We start from the raw sequence: 18,953 nt of genomic DNA, 5'->3' as shown, positions 1-18,953 counted from the left end.
CAACTCTGATATGAGGGGAAAGTCTTGCAGATAAATCATCATTATCATCATAATCCAGGATGGTGGAATAACATTTGAATGTCCCGTCCACATTATCGGAGCAGGATCTCAGTGTGACACTGCATTCACACGGGGCTTCGGCAGTAACGCTTCTCATTTCCTTTGAATGCGTGACGTCATGCATTGTCGAACTGAATTGTGGGTTCTGTCGCGTTGCTTCACTCATGTGCTCATGGCAGAAGTTGAAGATTTCTCAACTTTTCAAGCGCCAACGCAGGCGTCAGCCAATCAGATCACAGACGCTAGCCAATTGTGTTCATGCAACACCGGAAAGTAATGTGATTGGCTGTTGTCACTATGACGGTCGCGTCAGCGCAAGCTTCAGACACGCCCTCCGTCAAGCGAATGCAGCACGAGGCCTTCCCTTTATTTACTTACTTAAAGGGATAAAATAACCTTATCAAGGAAAAAATAACCTTATATCCTAATAGTCCTCCAAAGTTTATAATGGTTGTGAATGTCATTCTTTTATGTCTCCAGGGGGTTAATAAAGGTCTTCTGAAGCAAAGCGATGCATTTTTAATATATCTCCGATTGTGTTTGCCTGAAAGAAGATAGTCATATACACCTAGAATGGCTTGAGGGTGAGTAAATCATTTGATAATTTTCCTTTTTGGATGAACTATCCCTTTAAGAATCAAAATAACATGTTTTTAACCAGATCGTGCATTCAGGTCCAGTGTTCTTGCCTCAGCTCTTTTTAAAGATTAATCAGTATTGATAATTAATTTATGTTCCTCTTCTGAAAGAGTGCTGCTGAAGGTAAAGGGCTTGGTAATGCTACTGTAAAGGAGTGATGTTTGGGCCTTTGGGTTTTCGCTGATGTCTGTGGGCTTTAATAACAGAGATTTATTATGATGTCTGAAGTCAGACATTCTCAGTTTCATTCTCATTCTGTTTCATTTTATGGTACTGTATTAAATATTGATGGCCCCATAATCCACACAAGTGTACGGGTATTCAGAGAGCCAGCTGTGATGGCCGAGAGGTTAAGGCGTTGGACTCGAAATCCAATGGGGTTTCCCCGCGCAGGTTCGAATCCTGCTCACAGCGATCTGGTTTGACTCTTTGATGAATGCACGTGGGCGGCACGTAGGCGGAGTTCCGCAGCGGTCCGCGACGCATTCAGCACGTATCGTGTTTCCATTACAAATGCGATGTGGTCGCACATGTTTCCTTACAACTGGTTCAGTGATCCTATCACAAAATGTTTTAGACCTTTTGAATCTGTATTTAACCCTGACCATTGTGATTGGCTCATCAAAAACGCATCTTTAGACGATGGTAAACAGGGCTGTACTCCCCTTGCCAATTTATTTAAAGGGGTCACGACATTTTTATTATTATTATTATTATTCATTTAATATGTTACTTAAGGTTCACTTATAATGTTAATTTTTTTTTTTTTTTTTTTTGCACTAAAAAACCTTAAAACATTGTCCATATAAAATTTACAGACAAAGCATTATGAAATCATTTACTTATGGTATGTGATGTGATTGTTTAGTCATTTTAAGCTATGAAACTTGCAGGATGTTTTAATGGTACTAAGGCTCAAGGCAGTTTTGATTTCACATGTCATAACCCGTTTAATGCACTTAATATCATTCTTTTATGTGAAGAAACATTCTTCTACATTCTTTCACGAGTTTACACATACATGAAATCAAAATAAAGTAATTCGTATAGTAATTTATGCGTATTTGGCGTGCTGTCCAGGGGAGGGCTCTGAACTCGGAATTTGGCCCGAACCCAGAGTACTCCCCCTCCTTAACTGGGATAGAAACCAGCCTAGAGTGAGGTGATGGGGTGGTGGAGGGATGCTGTGAAACTTGTCGCGGGATAGAGGTGAGAGACAGCTTTATATATCGGCTTCCTCTTGCACTGATTGGTTGATTACCTGAACGTGCGCCTCCCGAATTTTGTTAAAGGTGCCCTAGAATTAAAAATTGAATTTACCTTGGAATAGTTGAATAACAAGTGTTCAGTACATGGAAATGACATACAGTGAGTCTCAAACACCATTGTTTCCTCCTTCTTGTGTAAATTTGATTTGTTTAAAAGACCTCTGAAGAACAGGCAAATCTCAACATAACACAGACTGTTACGTAACAGTCAGGATCATTAATATGCACGGCCCCAATATTTGCATATGCCAGCTCATGTTCAAGGCATTAGACAAGGGCAGCCAGTATTAACATCTGGATCTGTGCACAGCTGAATCATCAGACTAGGTAAGCAAGCAAGGACAATAGCGAAAAATAGCAGATGGAGCAATAATAACTGACATGATCCATGATATCATGATATTTTTAGTAATGTTTGTAAATTGTCTTTCTAAATGTTTCGTTAACATGCTGCTAATGTACTGTTAAATGTGGTTAAAGTTACCATCGTTTATTACTGTATTCACGGAGACAAGAGAGCAGTCGCTATTTTCATTTTTAAACACTTGCAGTCTGTATAATTCATAAACACAACTTTATAAATCTCTCCAACAGTGTGTAATGTTAGCTTTAGCCAAGGAGCACAATCAAACTCATTCAGAATCAAATGTAAACATCCAAATAAATACCATACTTACGCGATTAGACATTTTGCATGATGAACACTTTGTAAAGATCCATTTTGATGGTTATATTAGCTGTGTGAACTTTGTTTATGCTGTTTAAGGCAAGCGCGACCTCCGGGGGTGGGGGAGCACGAGAATTAAAGGGGCCGCAGCCTAAATTGGCTCATATTTAATGATGCCCCAAAATAGGCAGTTAAAAAAATGAATAAAAAAAAACTCTATGGGGTATTTTGAGCTGAAACTTCACAGACACATTCAGGGGGCACCTTAGAGTTATATTACATCTTTTGAAAAGACGTTCTATGGCACCTTTAAATAAAACGTCATTTAATACATTCAGTGTAAATGCTGACTGTTGTACAGTTTTAATGCTATTAAATTATTACCGCTTGACAATATGTAAATAATTATATATAATTTTATATGTAGCCAATATATTTTTTGCATTCACATGCAAAAATGGAAATTCTCATGCACTAAAATAAATGTATTTATTTTAGGTCCTTCTTCTGTTAATGACCACAAATGACTACCAGTCTACATTTCTGATGGGAGCATATGTAAAAACATTTGAAATTGTGAAAAAGCCCATATAGAATCACATTGCATGGACTCTAGTCTGCTGTAATGTCCCTGTATCCTCCCTGGTTGTCATGGAAGTGTTTTGACGTGTATTTCCAGCTCAGTGATGATTGTTCCTGCAACTATTGTAAACAGAAACATCAAAGATAAATGAAAGCAGAAGTCTAATATCAAAACTAAAAGCTCATGCAATATTTTACATTTAAATAAACTGCAATTTTCAGGCACTAATGATGCAAGTTCTGTTCAAAACATATTTGGAAGAGGAAACAGAGTTGCTTAATTACAGAGAAACATATTTAAGTATCCTTATATGTCGACAGATGTAATTATGCACAAATGCATCTAATTACTTTACCAAACCGCAGTATTAATAAACTACTACACTCTTAAAAATATAGGTTCCAAAAGGGGAGAAAAGGTTCATCTTTAGATTATTACATTGTTCTTTACACTTGGTTCTTTTAAGAAATGTTTACTGAAAGGTTCTGTGGGGAACCAAAAATTATTCTTCTATGGCATTACTGCAAAAACACTCTTTTGGAACTTTTATTTTTAAGAGTGCAAGAACCATTTTGGGTTCCCCAGAGAACCTTTCTGTCATAGTTCATAGTGGGTAGAACCTTTTAATAATTTGAAGAACCCTTTTCCATTATGAAGAACCTTTTGTGCAGTGGAAAAGTTCCAAATTCTTCATGAAATTTGAGATGATTCTCAAAAAGACTTTTTTTTTTTTTTTTAAGAGAGTAGTTGAGCGTTAGTTGAGCCCACACTGGTTGAGCTCTGACTGAGAGATCAGATCCTGTAGGTATGGCAATGAGTGTGTGCTCCGAGTGCACAGCATTATTCAAGACTGAAGAGAGTTCAAAGATGAAGGCCATGACATGGAGGCTAAATATAGAACAGACTGCTGAAAGTCAAGAGCTTTATTTTTCCTACAGGAGAGAGAGAGGAGACAGACAGCTATCTCTCAGGGTCTAAAGGTGAGAAAACAAGGGGAGCATCCATCCTGTATACAGTCACCATGAACATTAGAAGTATTTATATATGAAGTTTTAAGCAATTGCCATCAGCAGGTCAGATTCTCATTGTTCTAAAGCACTTGAGGAATTATTTGGTCAAAAACACAGTCCAGGTAGTGATCATGATTTCAGGGCAGGTTTTATATTTTTAGTGTTACACTGTACAGTATATACTACCAACAATTTTTTTTAAAATAATTGTTCCATTATAGTAAACAGTAGTGTTGTAGTCAAGACCACCTAAACCGAGGCCAAGTCAAGACCAAGACCAGTGTGTGTCGAGACCAAGACTTTGGGGGTTTGAGAGCAAGACCAAGACCAAGGCAATTCGAGACCGAGTCAAGACCAAGAACAGACCAGCACTGCTCAAATTCATCTGAAAGATCCACATTTACTATTTGAGAAATGTCTCATTTTTAATCAATAATTACAGTTAGAATAATAAGACACTATATAGAGCTGTTACCAATCAACTGAAATCACTAACAACAAAGTTCATCTTTACACTGCAGAGGTTGAACAGAAGTTGCATTTGAATTGGTACAATTACAAATGTATAAAATAAATAATGTTGAGATTAATGTTTTAAAAATAACATTTTGTTTATTGAACATTTGTAAAAAAATATCACGTTTGCAACTGTGCTCATATTTGTGAAACCAGCCCTCTTTCTTGTGATGTTGCTTAATTATATCATATGTTATAATATAAATAACAAGATCTTATAAAAGTACTTTTTTGCAATCATATCTTGAATTTTGTGGGCATTTGTATTAATTTTGGTGACCTGGCACAAAAGTAACAAAATAAATTAAATTAGAAGTTATTGATTGCATTTGAAGCAGGATGTTTTGCATCCAATCAAATTAATGATGTTAACAAAGAAATCAGACAATGCAATGGCAATTTAGAGATATCCCCGCAGTTGTGGTTTTGACCGGTCTTGAAATAAAATCCCGAGTCCTCATAGTCCGAGACCAAGACTAGACCAAGACTAAATGCGACTGAGACCAAGACAAGACCAAGACCTTCAAAAAAAAAAAAGGTCTTAAGACCGGTCTCGAGTACTACAACACTAGTAAACAGTATGCTACATTGTTCCACATGTTCACTTTGAAGAGGTTTGTGTCATCAAGTGAGAGAGATGATCACTCTCTCATTGGTTGATTGCTCTAGTCTCCTCCCCCTCCTGCACCAATCAGAATACTTGAGTACTGGTTGACCACAGGTGCTCTTAAAGAGCTTATAAAGCTCCAGAGTAGGATCAGTGTTTATAGGAGACTGATTCTTAAGATTCAGTTTCCACATGCTTTATATATTTTTCCTCCCTGCGGTATGGTAATGTAATGTTTCCCGCTTTGATCACCCTACTCTCTGGGGTTTTGTTTTAAGTGGTTAAAGTTTGGACCTCATTTTGGGCCCTCCAGTGGGTGTTTGTGTTCTCACAGCACCTTTAAGGAAAATACTTTCTTTTGAGGTTGTTACTGGTTTCTCTTGGAGTTTTTCTCCACCTCACTTTATGTCAATCTGAATGACCTGAGTACAGATTGGTGGGGAAAGAAAAGACTAGCAGACTAGGAAAATGGTGACCTGATCACCATACAGTATAAAAAAATGTCACCTCTGGACTGAGAATATTGCTTTTTCATATGAAAAGAGAAGAAACATTTTGTTTAATGTGGTGTACAGCATACTATTCTGCTCCCCCTTAAGAGCCAGTTTATTAAATTAATTTCAGAGTGTTTTCTTTTGGGTGTTCTCTCTCCCAATGAAATTTCATCTCTCCCTTTCTTAAACTCAGTTGAAAACCCATATGTTATTCAAATATTGAAATATTTATGCGATCTGGCTCTTTCTTCTGAAAGCCATCAATTCATGCCACGTTTGTTAGGAAAACAGTGGAAAAGGCATAACAAATCTACTGCAATAAATCATTTCCCAAGCCTTTTCCAGAAAGGGGGAACGGATGCATCAAAGACATGCAAAGTCTGCCCACACCAACTGATCCAAACACAATAGAGATTTGTGAAATTATGCTTGTCCTAGAACCAAAAGGTTTGTTTACTAGACGGCAGATATACAAAAATGAGAGATATGAAATTCCAAAAGTGACTTATATAACGCTCCACTGAAAGGGTTTCTTCTCAAAGTATTTACTTAAATGTTAATTTAAAAAACCCAATTATTTTACCATTTGTTTTTATGTAAATGATGTTCCTCCAGGATTCAGAAAGCATTTTTTTTTTTTTATTGTCAACCACTTACCAGGCAAAGAGTGCCCAACTGTGTTCTTCAGATTTTATATGTTTTGTATTCATGTAGTATGTCTCTTTGTTAGGCTTCTTTTATTTCAGTTCCAGTTGTTTCCTATCATTCATTGTGAAATGTCCTTGGGTACTTGATAGGTGCTATTGAAATACATATTTGTGATAGAAGGAACTCATAAAATTGATTTGATTCACCTTCTATTGAAGGGAACATGAAGACATGATAGCAGTTTCAGTGTTTGACACAATCGTGTTGTTCTGCTCTCTCTATTTTTGCTCATATGACAGGGGAAGGCTGTTCAGGACTATAAATCACACACATACCTATTCACAATAATGATGGACTCAATCATGACCACCCAGCCGAAAATAAGACGTAATCTATTCATCAGTGACAGACGGAGAGGAGGATGAAAAAAATAGACCATGAAACCAAGATTAAAGGAGAAACACATGCCTTCTAGGCTGAGTTTAGTAATGCTTAGTAATTTTTTGTGACTTCTCAACATAGAAATTAGTGGCTGACGGTCATGTTTTATTTTACTGTTGTGTAGTTTTTGAAAATTTGTCATGTCACACAACCTGTCCATGTTGGCATCTGAATAGTTTGATTTGGAAAAAAGTCTGTGTCGAGTTTGATTTTGACGGCCTCTGACGTCAATGACAAAAGATTAGAGAATCGCTTTCTCCTTTTAAAAGCTGACAAGCCTGTTTATTGATTGAAATTGGTTGCAAAGGCCATTTCATGCTGACTTTTTAAACTGATTTCCTGCTAAGACTCATATTTGAGAATAATAAAACTGCACTGATTGTGATGCATTTTATGTGTGCTGTACTAACCCTCAACATCTGGTGGCGCTGCAGTGTCAGTTTTCTTCAGGTTTTCATATATAACTATCTCATTTAGCATCTGCACTGGGTGATCACTTTTTCAGCTCAGCCTTGTTTGGGAACTAAAACAGTCGAGACATTTCCATCAGGATTCATTTAAGCCCGATGTGCACTGAGCTATTGCCCATGAAACACACAAACCATAGCTCTGCTGAAGTGACACTGCGATTCGCTCAGTATTTATACTGTAGGATAACAATGTTCAGTCACAGAAGTGCACCATGGTAAGAATAGAATCATCAACAAAGCAATAAGCATTACATAATGAAGTGATGAGTGAACGCGTTCAGTCTTTCTCTGAGCTCGAGATGGGTGGTCGGCTGCGTGGACCCACAGCGGGAGGATCTTCTTACGGCGTCTCTCTGGAGAGTCTCCTGCGCTTTTCAGTTCCTTATCAGAGCATCAGATGTTTACAGTCTTATATTTCATGCAGCCATTTGGCTCTTTTTTTTGCTGCAAAGAGATCAAGAATACAGCATATAGACAGAGGGACTGAGAACAAGTCTGGATTAATGCAACAAGACAAGCACAACAATAATATACTGTAGATAAAAGAAAGAAAGGCAAAAAGAGCCAGGCTAATTTGAAAATGGTTAAATATAACATTAGTGTTATTCATAAAATCAGCATTGTTTTCATTCTCGAAACTCAAAGTTGGAATTTCTGACTTCCTTAGAAAAGTGCAATAGTCAGACTTCCAACCCTGCTTCTCTCTACAAAAAAAAATAAAAAATAAAAAAAGGATTTTTTTCATTGGCTTTTGGATTTTTTCTGAAAATAAGCTATAAACAAACCATGGTCACATGATTTCAGCATCACCACCATTAAAGGGTTAGTTCATCCAAAAATGAAAATTCTGTCATTAATTACTCACCCTCATGTCATTCCAAACCCGTCAGACTTTCATTCATCTTCAGGTTTTATTCAATTTAAGCTTCCAACAACTCTTCCAGTCTTTATTAAAAAAAAAAAAGAAAAAAAAAAAAAGAATTTGAGTTAGAATAGTTTGCAAGAGTGCGATCATAAACACAATGAGGCTGTGAAAGTGACTAGATGAGTTTACCTGTTTGGCTGATCACATTTAAAGGTGCCATCGAACGTTTTTTTTACAAGATGTAATATAAGTCTAAGGTGTCCCCTGAATGTGTCTGTGAAGTTTCAGCTCAAAATACCCCATAGATTTTTTTAATTAATTTTTTTAACTGCCTATTTTGGGGCATCATTAACTATGCACCGATTCAGGCTGCGACCCCTTTAATTGCGATGGTAATTTTAACCACATTTAACAGTACATTAGCAACATGCTAATGAAACATTTAGAAAAACATCATGATATCATGGATCATGTCAGTTATTATTGCTCCATCTGCCATTTTTCGCTATTGTTCTTGCTTGCTTACCTAGTCAGATGATTCAGCTGTGCACAGATCCAGACGTTAATACTGGCTGCCCTTGTGTAATGCCTTGAACATGAGCTGGCATGCAAATATTGGGGGCGTGCATATTAATGATCCCGACTGTTACGTAACAGTCGTGTTATGTTGAGATTCGCCTGTTCTTCGGAGGTCTTTTAAACAAATGAGATTTATATAAGAAGGAGGAAACAATGGTGTTTGAGACTCACTGTATGTCATTTCCATGTACTGAACTCTTGTTATTTAACTATGCCAAGGTAAATTCAATTTTTAATTCTAGGGCACCTTTAATGTACTCGACAACCTCAGTAGTCTCATTTAGCCACTTGTTAGCAACTGCCTTTTACTTTACAAGACAAATAAAAGCTTTTTAATCGCAATTAAGTGGGTATTACTGATGTATTTCATGTTGTAGAATAAAATGTGAAAATATCTTGAGCTTGTGTTCACCATAGACATTATTTCAGGCACTTAACCTAAAGGGTTCAAAAACCCATTGACTTTAGGATGATGGAAACAGAAGTGCTAAAATGGTAACTCGTCTCTGAGTTTTGCCCTACAAAAACACATCATCCCTGCAGCACTCTATTCTTAAACTCATATGACTATATGACATGGGATTCATTTGCAAATTGACTTAGTGATTTTATTTTCCCCATAATTTTAAATTCACAACTCTGATTGAAACATGCAACTAGTGTTTTGCAAACATTTGTGCAGAGAGCTACTAAATTTCTGGTATTGTTTGCTAAATGACTTATTTTTTTGACAATCAAATGCTTGCAACGCAAATCACAGAGTTGCCATTTTGTGCACATTTTGAGCATCAGACAATGGAATGCCTACAGTATATGGTGGAAAGTGGAGAATATCAAGCAGGAATACCCCACATCTGACAGAATGGAACGCATCATTATCGTATCAACACCACACTGCACAAAGAATTTTTAGTTCTCAATTAAAAATAAAGTATCATCCACTTGTCAGAAGAGTGGGTTTTGAAGTCACCTGTACCTCTGTGACCGTCCTCCTGTCTCTGAGAGGTATGGATTACGGATGGAGACATGCGGTTTTATTAAAGAATGGATTTTCTTGTGACGTGACAACCTGATGGGTCTCTTAATTTATGGATGAAACTTCAGTGTTCAGTCAGAAAGAGCACTATTCTGCTTTAGTTTCATAACTGAATTTTGTGACATTAACATCACAAAATGAAAAATTTCTCTTTTTAGGTATGCATTATATGAAAACAGTAAAAATTTTTGCTTGTGAAACTGACCCTCTCATCCTCTCATGAGAGAAAGGCAAATACTAAAAGACATGCTGTGTGTGTGTGTGTGTGTGCGTGTGTGTGTGTGTGTGTGTGTGTGTCTGTGTCTGTGTGTGTGTGTGTGTGTGTCTGTGTGTGTGCGCGTGCACATGTTTTTGTGACATATCAGGACACAAATGTGTATAATGTCATGGGTATGACATAGGTATTACAAGGAGAGGGTGACTTATGAGGACATTACCCCATGTCCCCATTTTTCAAAAGGCTTATAAATCATACAGAATGAGAGTTATAAAATAGAGTTTGAAAATAGAGTTTGTACAGTATAAAAACCATTACGCCTATGGAATGTCCCCACAATTCACAAAAACAAACGTGTGTGTAATAATAAAATTACGTTATATGAATGTTGAAATTATGTTAGGTTCATGACGGGTAGGTTTAGGTATAATGTAGGGAAGGGCCATTATAGTGACTTTTAAGATTTTGTTAAAGATTCTTATATATGACTTTTAAGATGTTGTCTTTAGTCGACTAAAGGACCCCACAATGTCGTAAATTCCTTATCTTACTATCTTAGTGGGGTCACCCCACAAAGTAGTATCAACAAGGATGTGTGTGTGTGTGTGTGTGTGTCTGAGATGGGATCTGGTCTGGTCTGTCACAGGAAAGGTTATACAGCCATGGTTTATTTCCCCACAGAGCCGCTGGTCACTGAGATGGTCAGCAGACTCACAACCTGCCTGATATAAAACTAAATCTGTCTGTCACCTCAAATGGCCCTTGTCTTTTTCTCAAAAGTCACCTGAGAGACTCTTTTGCACAGTTTCTTACATTTTAAGACACATTTCACTGCTGCCATCAAGACTGGAAAATGTTTTTCATAACTTCAAAAAATGTCACTGGTGAAACTACAGTAGCAATGGGAAAAGAGCCTCTTTTGTTCTTATTTTACAGTGACCTTTACCTGCTCTCAATGCATGCTTTGTTTTATTTGCTAACAACACCAATGTCCATGTAAAGATGCACAAAGTTTAATCCATAACTCGGAACTCTCCAATATTGATCATCATCATGCCGTTAATTAACATTTCACCGCATCTTCTCACAAAAACTCTGTGTCCTTAGACTTTTCTTCACACACACACGCACAGAATGCTGATAGCTATCTCTGCCCTCACTAATGCCACTTTATCCTTTAAAAGCAACAGGTGAAGGGCAGAGGCACAAACATCCCCTCCAGAGTGATGAATTAATAACCGGGGTTAACCTCTCGCCCGGAGACAATGAGAAATACAGCAGCAGGGTTTAGACATCTCCTGATAACACACAACTCTGATTGCAGCAGCCACTGACAGACAGATGAGATCCATCTCTGGACAATAACATGCTGTCAAACAAAGCTGTGCTGAACTACACGAAAGGTATGTGTGTGTGTGTGTGTGTGTGTGTGTGTGTGTGTGTGTGTGTGTGTGTGTGTGTGTGTGTGTGGGTAAATAAACACAAAGAACATAGTTTTTGTTCTCTTAGAAATAATCCAGACAGAAATGCTTTTTCAACATTATCTACAGTATGAGACATAAATGTTAAACCAGAGTAAATGATATTTGCAGCTAAAATGCATTTCATCCAGTATTTATTTATTTAACTTAATACAGTAATGATAATGTCAAGACAGATTACAGTCATTTTTTGTTTTTGTTTTTTAAATATGTGCAATCACAAATAGAAAATGTTAACCATCTTAAAATACTCTTCTTTAGGCAAAATGTTTTCATGGAAATTAAGAAAGTGTCATTCATAATTGTTCTTAAACAATTTCTTGTTCATTAAGCTTTCTTAAAGTGCCCCTATTATGCTTTTTCGGATATTACCTTTCATGTAGTGTGTAATATAGCTGTTTGTGAACGTAAAAGTTTGGCAAAATTTCAAAATGCACAACAAATGGAGTTATTCTCCCAAAAGAAAGAGCCGATTCTGAACTGCCTGAAACGAGTTGTCAGTCATTTCAGTCTTACTTCCTGCACGAACCTGTAGGTTTGTAACAAATTTGCATAATGCCAGTCTATTCTGCCCGTGAACAACATCTACTTTGACCCTTCAACAATGTAGTTGTAGTTGAGGCCTGGAAGAGTTTGGTTCTTGTTGCCGACATGTCTACTTTGCTGCACTTCCAAAGAATGAGGACTCGAATTGATATGGTAACACACCATCATTACTGTTCGTATCACTGTGTATCAAGCACTGAGGAAGATCTGAAGATGAAATTCAGATATTGTAATGAGCGTTTAGTTTCTGACACGTGCTGTAATCGGTCGACCAGTCGCCAGCCCATGTTCAAGGCATTAGACAAGGGCAGGACGTCTGGATGTGCACAGCTGAATCATCAGAATAGGTAAGCAAGCAAGGACAATAGCAAAAAATGGCAGATGGAGCGATAACAACTGACATGATATCATGATATTTTTAGTGATATTTTTAAATTGTCTTTCTAAATGTTTCGTTAGCATGTTGCTAATGTACTGTTAAATGTGGTTAAAGTTACCATCGTTTATTACTGTATTCACGGAGACAAGAGCCGTCGCTATTTTCATTTTTAAACACTTGCAGTCTGTATAATTCATAAACACAACTTCATTCTTTATAAATCAATAAACCAACAGTGTAGCGTTAGCCGTTAGCCACGGAGCATAGCCTCAAACTCATTCAGAATCAAATGTAAACATCCAAATAAATACCATACTTATGCGATTAGACATGCTGCATGACGAACACTTTGTAAAGATCCATTTTGAGGGTTATATTAGCTGTGTGAACTTTGTTTATGCAGTGATAGAGTCGAGAGCTCTGGGGGGGCGGGGAGCGCGAGCAATTAAAGGGGCCGCAGCCCTGAATCGGCGCATTTCTAATTATGCCTCAAAATAGGCAGTTAAAAAAAGTATTTAAAAAATAAAAATCTATGGGGTATTTTGAGCTGAAATTTCACAGACAAATTCAGGGGACACCTTAGACTTATATTACATCTTGTAAAAAAACGTTCGATGGCACCTTTAAAATAACATAATAGGGGTGTTTTAAATAGGAGATTGTGTGTGTTTTGTTTCAATCTATTGAGAAATGTCAAAACAGAAGTAAATGTGAATGTCAGACACACTGGCCAGAAGTCACTGTTCATTCAGTTATTCTGATGAAAATTAAATATCAAAGGTGCAATAAGAGATTCTCTGTAGAAACATTTTTTTGTTATACTGGTTGAAAGTCTCCTCATATCCTGATAGCGAACACAATGTTAAAACTGTCTAAATGTAAAATATTTATTGTCTGTGGAAGACGTAGGACCATAAAATGTTCATCCAATCTTTATATTCAATCCAAATGAAATAATACGGTGTCCTACTGTACCTGCCTGTCAACGTATGTTTTTGCATACCCTCACGCACCCTGTTTGAGCAGACATCATACGTCATCAGCATGTTTCATGCTATGCAGAGTTTATGTAGACAGACGTCAGTCACAGAGCACTGCAAACAAACAGCAGCCATCTTTTACAGTTCCTACCGAATCAAAACAACAAGCTTATGCTGCGTTCACGCCATAACTACTGTAATTAAAGTCCCCCTGTAGTCAAGAATTTTATCCTTTAAAACTCATCTTTAATCACCAAAATTACATTTTTTTTTTCCTGTGAAAAAAATTCTTAATGCCTTAGAATAGCTTGAATGTAACTCTACACCCTTGCCTCATTTAATATACAAGTATCTATGAATATGATAATTAGCCCCGCCTCCACTCACTCAACTTACTGAGGTAAACGCTGCACAATGGTATCGCTTTTTACAACGTCAGACACATAACGGTAATTAATATGATAAGCCTTTTGCTTGACTACGTTATCAAACAGCTAATAGTTACACAAACCAGGAGTCAGACAGCTGCCTTCTAACAATCAGTATCCTTACAAACGCTTTGAACACCTTAACGTCAGTGGAGAAAGGCAAATAGTTCATAACAACATCATTATATGCATCATACACCCGCCATATTGCTAAATCTACCTGATTTTTCATATCAACAGAAAAAATATACTGGGATAACCTTCTTTTGAGACTCTTGCACGGTCAGTTAATGATATGCTAAAGCCCACCGGCACAATGACTTGATTGGTTACAAGGTAGTTTGTGACTGCGGGTTTGAGACTGTCTTTGGTTTACTGCAGTTTTAAATAGAAAATACTCGGCAATGGTGCTGACATGAATTTGCACATGGTTTGTCTTAAAGGCAGGGTAGGCAAAAAATTTTGTTCCAAATTTGTTTAAACTTTCTATATATATCAATGCATAATTAAAATGTAAGTACTCTGATAAAAAGAGTATAAAAATCGAGTGACTCTAGACCGTTTAATCTGTATTAAACACAGCTCATTATTTCCATCCGGGACGAAACATAGGATTGGCTTAGGCGACTGTCACTCTCTCGCAACCATGGCAACCACCCTTTTGCCACACATGACCTGCCCACTTGCGCGCGCACGTTTGATTTGGGGAATTCAAGAGGCATGGATCCTAGGAATACCAAAACAATGGCAGAGAAACAGCAAGCAAAATTCACAGTACCGGCCTATGCAGTTAGTGAAGGCAAACCAGGCAAAAAAGGAAGACAGTAACAGTACAAGAAAAGGCAATGAACAAAAAGTCTTTGGATAAACAAAGAAATAAAACGCGAGTTAATATCGGCGTGGCTTTCCAGCGATGGCGAGAACTGAGGGAACTCAAGGGGCTGAAAAGTGACTCCTTGATGGCTTTATTTCTGCTGGACAGGTAAATCTTTCTTTTTGTATTTTGATCATACATATTTTTTTGTTTATTTTTTCATGAAGCATGTGTCATTAGCACACGTAGCTGCGTAATATAGCTAACATAACATTACTTAGCGAGCCGTAGTAGAGACGATAAATAATCTATAGGCCTAGCTCAAGATGATAGCTATAGTGTTGAATTGTGCATAATTTTGCTTTAGATAACTAAATACATGTTTAACAGACAGTAGGCCTAACGTTACTCCGCATCTAGGAACTTTTCTTAGAACTATATTTACCCTCTGTCTAACTCTTTTACCATGTTCACCTGTAAGTTTACCTGCACGTTTTTTTTCGCCTTTGTTTTGTTTTTATATTCTCTACCTATGTTTACTGATGTCTTTATCTTGTATCTGTGTGTGTGTCGTACACACTTTGTTGTATGTGTGTGTTATTATTTTGTGTCTGCAATGCAGTTGTGAGTTGATATTTGAGTGTATGTTACTCTGTTTATCTGTAGAACAACGTATATGTTATGAATCTTAGACGAAATTCATCTTCATCACAGTGTAAATGATGGTAATGGAAAAACGTGTATCATGCAACCTGTTTTTAGCTTTGCCTTATAGATAACTAGCTCGTTAGCGAATCAAAAATATATATATTTTAAACTTTACCAATATCAATATGCTAGCTTGATAGTGAGTACTAAAATCTTGTTTGTTTATCTTCATAATTATAAAGTTATTTTTATTACATGTGATTCTGACATGATGTCACTACATGCACTGTGCTCCTTCCTCTCTGCTCGTCTCAGGTAAATAATGCGTCTTCCAGCTCAGTGGTCGGAGTCGCGCGTTCATGCGTTTTGGGGGCGTGGCTTTGGAAGGAGCCCAGAAGGGAGGGGGTGGAGTGAATGGAAATAATGAGCTGTCTTTAAAACAGTCGTGAGAGGTCTACAGACACTCGATTTTTATACTTTCTTTTTCAGAGTACTTACATTTTAATTATGTATTGATATATAAATAAAGTTTAAACAAATTTTGAAAAAAAGTTTTTTATACATTTTTTTACCTACTCTGCCTTTAAGGCATGTTAAAACACCAGATAGACATATAAACAACATTAAACACTTCACCACAGGAGGTCTTTAAGAGATGGCAACCCGTGACATTCTAACCGGAGCTGTTCATGTCCTCAGACTCGGAATGATGCATTTCCATGTCAACAGTATCAACACCGAAATGAATCTGTTTTTATGTTCATTATTATTGTAATGTTATGTGCTTTGAGACATGAGGTAGTTTACTGCCATCTCTTGTGATACTTTGCTGAGAGCAGTTGTGTTTGTGTGCCTTGTGTGGCTTTGGACTGAAATTTGCAGGGAGGATGGGATGGTATGCTTTCGATGCTAGCAGGCTAACATTAGCATTTCCCAGATCTCCTACTGCACCTTTAATGGATGAATACATAAATAAATGATAGGATGTTATCAGAAGATTGTTTTCAGTAGTATGTTTCTAACACCACATCTGCAAAAGTGTATGCAAAAACGAACAATTGAATAAAATGTTTGCTAAGACAAGCATTGCTTACACTATGGATTTAAAGGGTTAGTTCACCCAAAAATGAAAATTCTGTCATTTAGGCTATTACTCACCCTCAAAATAACAAAAACAAAATAACAACTTATTTAGTGATGGCCGATTTCAAAACACTGCTTCAGGAAGCTTCGGAGCATAATGAATCAGTGTATCGAATCATGATTCGGATCACGTGTCAAACCACCAAACTGCTGAAATCAAGTGACTTTGGCGCTCCGAACCACTGATTCGACACGTTGATTCATAACGCTCCGAAGCTTCATGAAGCAGTGTTTTGAAATTGGCCATCAGTCGTTATTTTTTTTAATTTTTTTTTATTTTTTGCCGCACCAAAAATATTCTCGTCACTTTATAATATTAATATTGAACCACTGTACTCACATAAACTGATTTAAATATGTTTTTAGTACGGGTCTTATGGGTGTGGAAAATTTTAATTTTTGGGTGAACTAACCCTTTAAGGCCCGCTCACACCACTATATAATGATAAAAATCGTTCTTAATATTATAGAATAGCAGGTCACACCACAGCTATAACAATAACAGCACAGATAAACGATATCGTTGGAATCATTTTCAGAACGATTTTATCCAGCAGATGAACGATAAAAACACTGACAGCCAATCAGTAGCCTATCCATCCTGCTGTAACAAGCTCGAGCATTTAAAGTGACAGACAAGCATGCGCTTAAAGTAAACAGAACGATATCGTCCGCTGCGCTAACCGTCAAACGGCAAACCGTCCGCCGCTAATATAGTTATCGTTCTTGGTGTGAACGGGCCTTTAAACTTAAAACAGCATAGCAACTCCTTGGCAACCACAACATCCCAGCTCCATAGACAACACCACTCACACTTTCCTCAGAAAATCTAGTGTATCTGAACACACCCTCCTGTCATCTCCTCAGGCCACACAAAAGCACGCTTCCTTCGTGCAGAATAACCTGTGTTTTGACAGGCAGGATTGTCTTCTCACCTCTAAATCGGAGCGCTCTCGTGCTCGCTGCTCTTTAGTCTTCACACAAGAGCCTGTTGTTTTCAGACCGTGTGGCAGAATGCAGCTGAAAGGAGAATGCCTGCGGGGGAGAGAGAGGAGTGGAGAATGCAGTGAGTTTAGGCAACGAAAGAAAAAGAGAAAAAAAAAAAAAAAACTCCAGCTGTCTCTGGATGTCATATTAACGCATATCAGAGACACACAACTCTCCAAAGCTATTTTAAAACATCCTTTAGAAAAAAGTTTCAGAAAAGGAGCATGTCACAGTGCAGTATTTGAGTGACGTTTTGATGCAATGACATTATCGGTTTACCTCATGCGTTAATCTGACACACATAAAAATACAGAATTGACAATTCTGTGAATTTTGTGCTGAGGCCGGTGTCGTGACAAATCGGGTCCTCCCTCGAAATCGAATCTCCTCAAACTTTCAGTTAATGATTATCCTAAGTATATATGAATGAAATTAATTTAAAATACCCATATCGCTTACTATATAATGAGTAGAAAGAAAGAAAACAAATTGTGTATAATAAAACCAACTGAACGTAATTTCTTAACTGTTAATAGGTTATTATAATTATTATTTATTAATTAAGTGAATTATTGAACATCATTAATTTGCATCATTTATAACTGAAATACTTTGAAATACATTTAACACTTATTTTTACTTTAAAAATACACTTATTCAGCTTAACACAGAATTACATTAAATATGATTGCAAATACATAGTGTGTGCAGTGCAAATGTGTGTATAAACTAAACTAACAGGCTAATCGGATTTTTTTTTTTTTTTTTTTTTTTTTAAATTAACTGTTTGCAAGTAAAAACAATTAATATTCAATCCATTAAAGGATTAGTCCACTTTTAAATACACTTTTCCTGATCAATTTACTCAATTTACTCACCTTCATTTGTTTTCGACTGACGAAAGAAAGACATGAACATCTTGGATGACATGGGGGTGAGTAAATTTATCAGGAAAAGTGTATTTAAAAGTGGACTAATCCTTTAACATATACTGACAGTTGAAATTAACAATGATTAGAACAATTGCTAATCAGGTATCTGTAGTATGACATGCATACGCTAACTAATATGACATAAATTGTCATTATAACGTAGTTGAAGCAGTAGTTGTCCTCCTAATGGAGACCCAATTTGTCACTACACCAGTCAAGGTTTAGCCAAAGCTACTGGAAGGCAAGCTGCAACCTTTAGCCAAAAAAGCGTAACGGCTAATGCTAACTCTCCGCCTCCGCTCCGGTTGTGGCGGTACGCAGGAAAGGAGTTTTGAACGGCGGGTACTGATGTCACTGCCATTACACAATAGGATGAGAGGTGCCGCCCGTGATTAAGTTAACCGTTACGCTTTCTCCAATGGTAAGAGATACAGACCCTCTCATCTCCCTATAATATACATTCTCTGGTTTAGCTGGTTAGCATGGGTCAGTTAGTAGGTGGTGCATTATTATGA

General features: G+C 37.1%; 1 long non-coding RNA gene and 1 other non-coding gene across 2 annotated transcripts; one reads left to right on the top strand and one right to left on the bottom strand.

Moving 5' to 3' along the window:
• The first annotated feature begins 1,031 nt into the window (after positions 1-1,031).
• On the top strand, positions 1,032-1,113 carry trnas-cga. Its single transcript has one exon. It is a non-coding gene; the product is annotated as a tRNA-Ser (tRNA).
• Positions 1,114-3,975: 2,862 nt separating this feature from the next.
• LOC125251869 lies at positions 3,976-18,263 on the bottom strand. The gene is made up of 3 exons (XR_007181095.1): positions 17,455-18,263; positions 8,269-8,348; positions 3,976-7,847 (listed from the first exon to the last, which is right to left on the bottom strand). It is a non-coding gene; the product is annotated as an uncharacterized LOC125251869 (long non-coding RNA).
• Positions 18,264-18,953: the final 690 nt, after the last annotated feature.

This window comes from Megalobrama amblycephala, linkage group LG17, assembly GCF_018812025.1.
Source record: "Megalobrama amblycephala isolate DHTTF-2021 linkage group LG17, ASM1881202v1, whole genome shotgun sequence".
NCBI classification, from domain to species: Eukaryota; Metazoa; Chordata; class Actinopteri; order Cypriniformes; family Xenocyprididae; genus Megalobrama; species Megalobrama amblycephala.
This window is presented reverse-complemented; position numbering and strand designations above follow the sequence as displayed.